The sequence below is a fragment of the Lates calcarifer genome, linkage group LG1, assembly GCF_001640805.2.
Source record: "Lates calcarifer isolate ASB-BC8 linkage group LG1, TLL_Latcal_v3, whole genome shotgun sequence".
Lineage (NCBI taxonomy): Eukaryota > Metazoa > Chordata > Actinopteri > Centropomidae > Lates > Lates calcarifer.
The window spans coordinates 23,859,556-23,865,555 of NC_066833.1; the positions used below are offsets into that span (position 1 = coordinate 23,859,556).

Genomic DNA, 6,000 nt, shown 5'->3' on the forward strand with positions numbered 1-6,000 from the left:
TTATATTGTCTGTAAGGGCTGACAAGGAATCATAGAGTCTCCCCTCAAACAAAGCGCTGACTTGTCTCTGTCAGCTACTTCCACACGGTTACTATTGGGGAGGAAAAAATACATGAAACACTGCACCATCAAACACCAATAAAGGTATCTGATGGTGCATCAGTTGCTTAACTTTGCCGTGCATAGTCAATGGAGATCACCTTGATTTCCAACCTGTTGTTAGAATTAACGGATCGCATTAAAGTGGTTGCAAGGAGGCTGCAGGAAGCGTGTGCTCTTTTTTTGATTTGTTTTTTAAGATCATGTGAAATAGTGAGAGGACAGGTAGTATAATTAACACCGTCGTTTTGTCTCTCTGTCACGATCGAGGGACATCTCTGCACGGAAGCATCCGCATTGTCTTCGTCTTGTGCACCTAAACCTGGGATGAAGGAGTGTGAAATTTGTGTTGGGGTGTGTGTGTGTGTGTGTGCGTGCGCGTTTGTATATGTGTGTGACTCAACAGCGGTATCGATTTTGCCGCGGGTCCTGCATCACTTTTCAACCTCGATGTCCCACCAGAGAAATTTAGCTTAGGGCAAATTTTATCGATCCAGCCCCCCCCCCCCCCCCCCCCCGACTATCCCACAGGCGTGCAATTTTGGAATACAGGGGCTCAATGTGAGAATTAGTGGAGTTCAACTTGGGTAGAAAAACGAGTGAACATATGAAATTGCTTTATAGGATCCGTGATGCTTTTTTTCTCGTGGTATTTCAGCATTTTGCTTTAGTTAGAATCAGAAAATACCCTGCCTTCCTTGTGGGTTTTCAGCTGCTGAGCTGTGACACATCATCAACAGCCATCACTTGCTGCTTACATTGCCATGTGTGCTCCTGATGCTGGGTTCATCTCTGTGACCCTTGTGCTGAAGCCAGCTCTTCATCTGTCATCTGTCTGTGTGGTGCTGATGTAGCTCAATGCATAGAGGGCGGCAGGAGCTGAATTTCACCGACCATCCAACCATTTTATAAAGCTTCAAAATAGTATGGTCATAAAAGGAACTGAGGTGTGTTTAAAATTAGGTTGTGGTTCTCAAATTGTATGTTTTGGATTAGTGCCAGGATGTTTAAGTGATATTTTTCCATTAGGGTGTATATTGACTATTTCGAGTATTGAACGTTTTGCACCTTACAGGCCACAAGAGTGCAGGCTCCTTCAGTTCTAAACTGAAATGAAGTGATGAAGTCTCTTGGATGAGAAATGAAACGTCTTCAAGTATCTACAATCAAGTCCAGTTGCCCTCAGTTCAGCCCTTTTTGGATAACCATGACTTGGATGAGTGAGAGTCTCTACAGACATCAAAGAAAATATATGCAAGTGTATGCACAGTCACCAAGCATGTTTTAATGTCATTGTCTGTTGACAGTAGACTGAATTCTATTGTTAACTGAAAGGTGTTGTTCAGTTTGCTAGCCCAAATACATTCTTGGCCATATTCAAACTGTATCCAGATTGAAAAAAACAAAAAAAACAAAACAGATTAATTGTGATTTTCCCAGATCTGATTGGAATCACACTTCACACCACATTTAGAGGTGGTCTGAAATGCGATTCCAATCGGATCTCTACAGACAGGTCTCAGTCTGGATGCTCTCGCCGCTAAAACAGGATTTCACTGTCTTTCGAGCCATTTGCGATGAAACATGCAATGCCAAATCTAGAGTGACAGTAGCTATGCAGTTACTGATGCCTATGCTACTATTAATTAATATTACCCATGCAGGTGGGTCGGTGATGTCCAGACACGTAAATTCAATCTGATCACTTGCAAATAACGGTGTGGACGGTCTGTCCTAAAGAAACCTAAAGAAATCTGATTCTCCTGCAGTCTGATCAAAACTACAGCCATGTCACTGTGAGGGATTATAGCCAGGTGTCCAAATGAACCTTTATTTGATCTGGTTAAACTTTCCTATCTGCATGAGACTGAAGTGAGTTTCATAGTCAGTCAGGATTGAGGAACCCATCCCATCTGTTTGATTTGAAGTATCTACAAACTGTCACGGTGGCTAGGGTGGCCGTTTGGGAGTTTGTGACCGCTTTAAAGTAATGAAGATCAATGGAGGTAATTAGAAAAAGCTGCCGATTGGTTTTAGCGGCCAAGGAAAAGAAAACAGACGGGGCAGAAATGACAGGTATTCAGTGGACTAACATTTGTTGTGATACACACAAAGGTTGTGTTTAGTCCATGTCACATGCATGTGTCTAAAATGCCATTAGTTTCAAAATGGCAGAGAAGAACATACGGTTTGCCCAGGTGACATAGAATAATTAGAGGATTGACAGAGCTTGTATTGTTTTTTGTCCCGCTTCACTTGACTACAGCTTGACGTACTGACAGATACTGACACATGGATACAGTGTCTAAGCAAATATAAAACCATAAAAGACAATATTCTACAGCAACAGGCTTGCTGAGCCAAAATTGTTCAAGGATCTTTGCTTTCTGTTACAGTGGCAATGCACAAAGCTTGAACTACATTCCTTGAGAATATTCAACCTCATATTCTGTTGCGCAGAGGGTTTGCCGTGTGCTGATGCCCTGATGGTTTGCAGGAGTGCCTTCTTACAAAAAAGACATTTTTCTGAACCTCTGTGTGCATCACTGTTGTCTTTCTCCGCCTTCCTTTTTTTTTCTTTGAGGGAAACGAACGGGAGCTGGCATGCTTGCTGCATTCACAATCAGTACTGTATAAAAACACCCCAAATTATAACCCTGGTGAGCAGTGGTTTGGAGTATCTGACACTCAGAGGGAGCTACTGTAGCTGGACATGATGCCTCACAGCAAACCTGCCTCAGAAATCAGTGAAACAAGTAGGGATCATGGTCAGGATTAAGAACTCCAAAAACTCCTCTGTGTTGCACACAAAAAACCCCTGCTAATCTCTCCATGTCTGACCCCCGTCGTCTGGCACTGAGGTCTTAACGGCTCTCTGTTATCCTCTTAAATGCCCCCTCTTCATATCATAGCTGTGTCCTTACGCCACTAGCCAAGATAAGAAATCCAATTAGGACGAGGCAGATTTTTCGTGGGTCTTAACTGCCGGGGTCTTGCTGAGTTTAACAAGGCTGGATGCAGCCCGAGGCTCGTGTCATCAGCGGTCCTTGGAAGTGTCAGGTCCACCCACATGCAGATTGCGGCTATAAACTGGGATTGTCAGAGAAGCAGGGAGCTGTGTCAGTGCTCCTCTCCTAGTGTGCACATCAGTGACGGGAGCACAAGGTTGTGTAAGACAATGTGCTACATTTCCCGAGCTGTTCTGTAACATTGTGAATTTACACTGACTTTACACAGCAGGGATCTCGACAGGAAGTTTGTTAAGAGTGACAGTCAGTGATTTATGTAAGTGCAAAGGACCGAGCCTCTTTTTTTGAAATACCAATTTTAGGATCCTGTTTCATGATGACAAGATAAAGTACATCTGAGTCTGAGTGTATGGCTGTATCCGACACCCACTACCTTCAAGCCATTTATAGTCACATCACTTTTAAGGTTCTTGAGTGAACAAAAAGCCTGGAACTAAAAATTAAAGTGACATGAAGTCTTAAAACAGTGGGCACAACCGTGTCTTTCATAAAACCAGAAGTTCTGCTTGATAAAATCTCTGCCCTAGAAAAAAAACGCCTTCCTGAGTACAGTTACTGCACCAGGGACTGGAGGCATCAAAATCTGTGTAGGCTCACAATTAAAACCTCTGTGCATGCAGACAGAAATATTACAGTACGCACATGCATGGCTCTGTTTTATTAATTGGCAGTTGGTCCAAACTTGCAGACTGATCCCATGCACAGTTTGTATCCTGACATGTTCACAATCATTGCGTTAAGTCAGTGATGGTGCTGGGTCATGAGGGTCAAAAAATATGCATATGGCATGAACTAAAGCTGCACGATTAATTGTATTAAAATCGCGATCTCGATTCAGAGCTCAATGCGATCTCATTGCTAAATGACAACGCTGCATTTTCATCAGAGACACCCGCTGCATCAAAACAAACGCGCCTAAGCTACAATGTGGCATTACACCACGTCATTCAGAGCAGCAGAAACTCAAATAAAACCGACAAGAGCAAGTGTGAGGCCAGACATTGTATTAGGACAAATAAAAACAGCAAAATGAATCCAGAGAAAAAACCCTGCTGTGTTTGTGCTGAAATAAGATTAGCTAGTTAATTCTACCATTTTCTCTTTTTCAATTCTTTCTTTCTCTCCTTCTCGGCTCAACCAGATATTCTGCAACTTTATAATATTTCAGCGCGGCAGTAATATTCCCACGGCGGGCCGCCGCTACAAAATGTATATAGCGAAAACACTGCAGACAGACACTGTCACCACTAGTTTCCACTTTTTTCTCGCGGCGGGCATGTAGCTGTCAGCAGGCGGGAACAACTCACCTGACACTTGAGCGGAGAGAATCAGAGCGAGTCACACTGCCTGCATCGTTGTACTGCCCTTCGTTTCATGAAGTATCTAACTCTAAAGTTAGTTTTGTTGTTTGGTCATTTTAAGACAAGATTTGGTTGTAAAGTTTACAGCCTGTCACTCTGTTGCTCCTGCAGTGCTGTGTGTGTGAATACTGAGGCAGCTAAAAAAAAAGAGTAACGACTCGTCCACTGACATTCTGTGAGTCATATCAGGGTACTCCTGACTACTGTATCAAATAGTTGACATTTCAGGGGCAGCCTTAGAACCTTACACAGTTTATTACCATACCTGACAAGCTCCCATAGACACAAGGAAATTACAGACTCGATCAATTACTACTTAGCCAAACATTCAATTCAATTCAATTCAGTTTTATTTATAGAGCGCCAAATCACAGCAGAAGTCATCTTGAGGCACTTTTTTAATTAGAGCAGGTCTAGACCGTACTCTTTAAGATATGGCCTGTCCTGTATCAGGCACCATTATATTTTCTGTTCCGCTTCCTCGTGTATTGGGTAAATTAGTGTATAAAACAAAATCGTGAGCAGCTAGGGTTGCTGTGGTAGTTACCAGTGTTCGATAGTGTTCACGTACACACCGACTACACAAGTTTCCCACCGTCATTTTCTTATAACATAAAACCCATTTGGTTCATTTTCGCATATCAGCACTAGTGCCCACGTTCATCAAATAAAAAACTCCAATTTGTAAACAGTCGGATGCTTCAACTATAAACTGCTTCGTGCAGCAGCAGAGCAGAGTATTATCAAAGAGTAGCGAGTCTTTAAACCCAATGCCAAAATAGAACCTATTAATGAGGTGATGTGCAAACGTTCTCTGATGAAAGTGGCAGCATCTGGAGGTAACGCTTCTAATCTATGCACACACACCTTGAGCCGACACGTCTTGCAGAATGTCCGGTGTAATTGGTGTTGCCATGGTGGGAAAATAATCCACACTGTGGCATCTCCTTTAAGTAACTCATCCTGCATGACCTGCATTTTTTTTTTTTTAATGATGTTTACATTAGTAATTTTTGCAAGACATGTGCAGGTCCTGCTGTTTTACATACAGTAGTACAACAAGAGATAGAGATTAAATTGTAAAGCTTTTCCTTTACATTACTAAACATTAAACTTTCAATATTATGCCCTCAACTGAGAATCCTCAGATCCTTGTGGTTCAAAAATCAATGTGGTGCAGTTGGATTGTGGACTATAACTTACACTGGTAGATTGGTTGTTGTCTTTCTGCAGAAAGTGTGCTTGAAATTGGACTCAACTGATTTAGCATTGCACTGTAATACTGTCAGACTCACAATGGGCAGTTAAAATAAAATGATTGAAATCGATCCAGCAGAACCAGATACACTGTTTTTTAGTCCATGCATTCTTAATATCTAGTGCCACAACTACCCACAACTACACTGATAAGTGTTTGGCTATAGATTCAGGTGTTATGCGAGTATCAGCTAATGACTTGGACAGCCTTGGATGAATCACTCCCCATTAACTGGAAAGTGTCCCTTGTTTCC

General features: G+C 42.2%; 1 protein-coding gene across 2 annotated transcripts in view; it reads left to right on the forward strand.

Annotated features, from left to right (window-relative positions):
* Nucleotides 1-6,000, forward strand: part of LOC108901333 (inactive dipeptidyl peptidase 10) — a 231,937-nt gene that overhangs the window by 29,884 nt on the left and 196,053 nt on the right. The gene's annotated exons all lie outside the window — the stretch shown is intronic.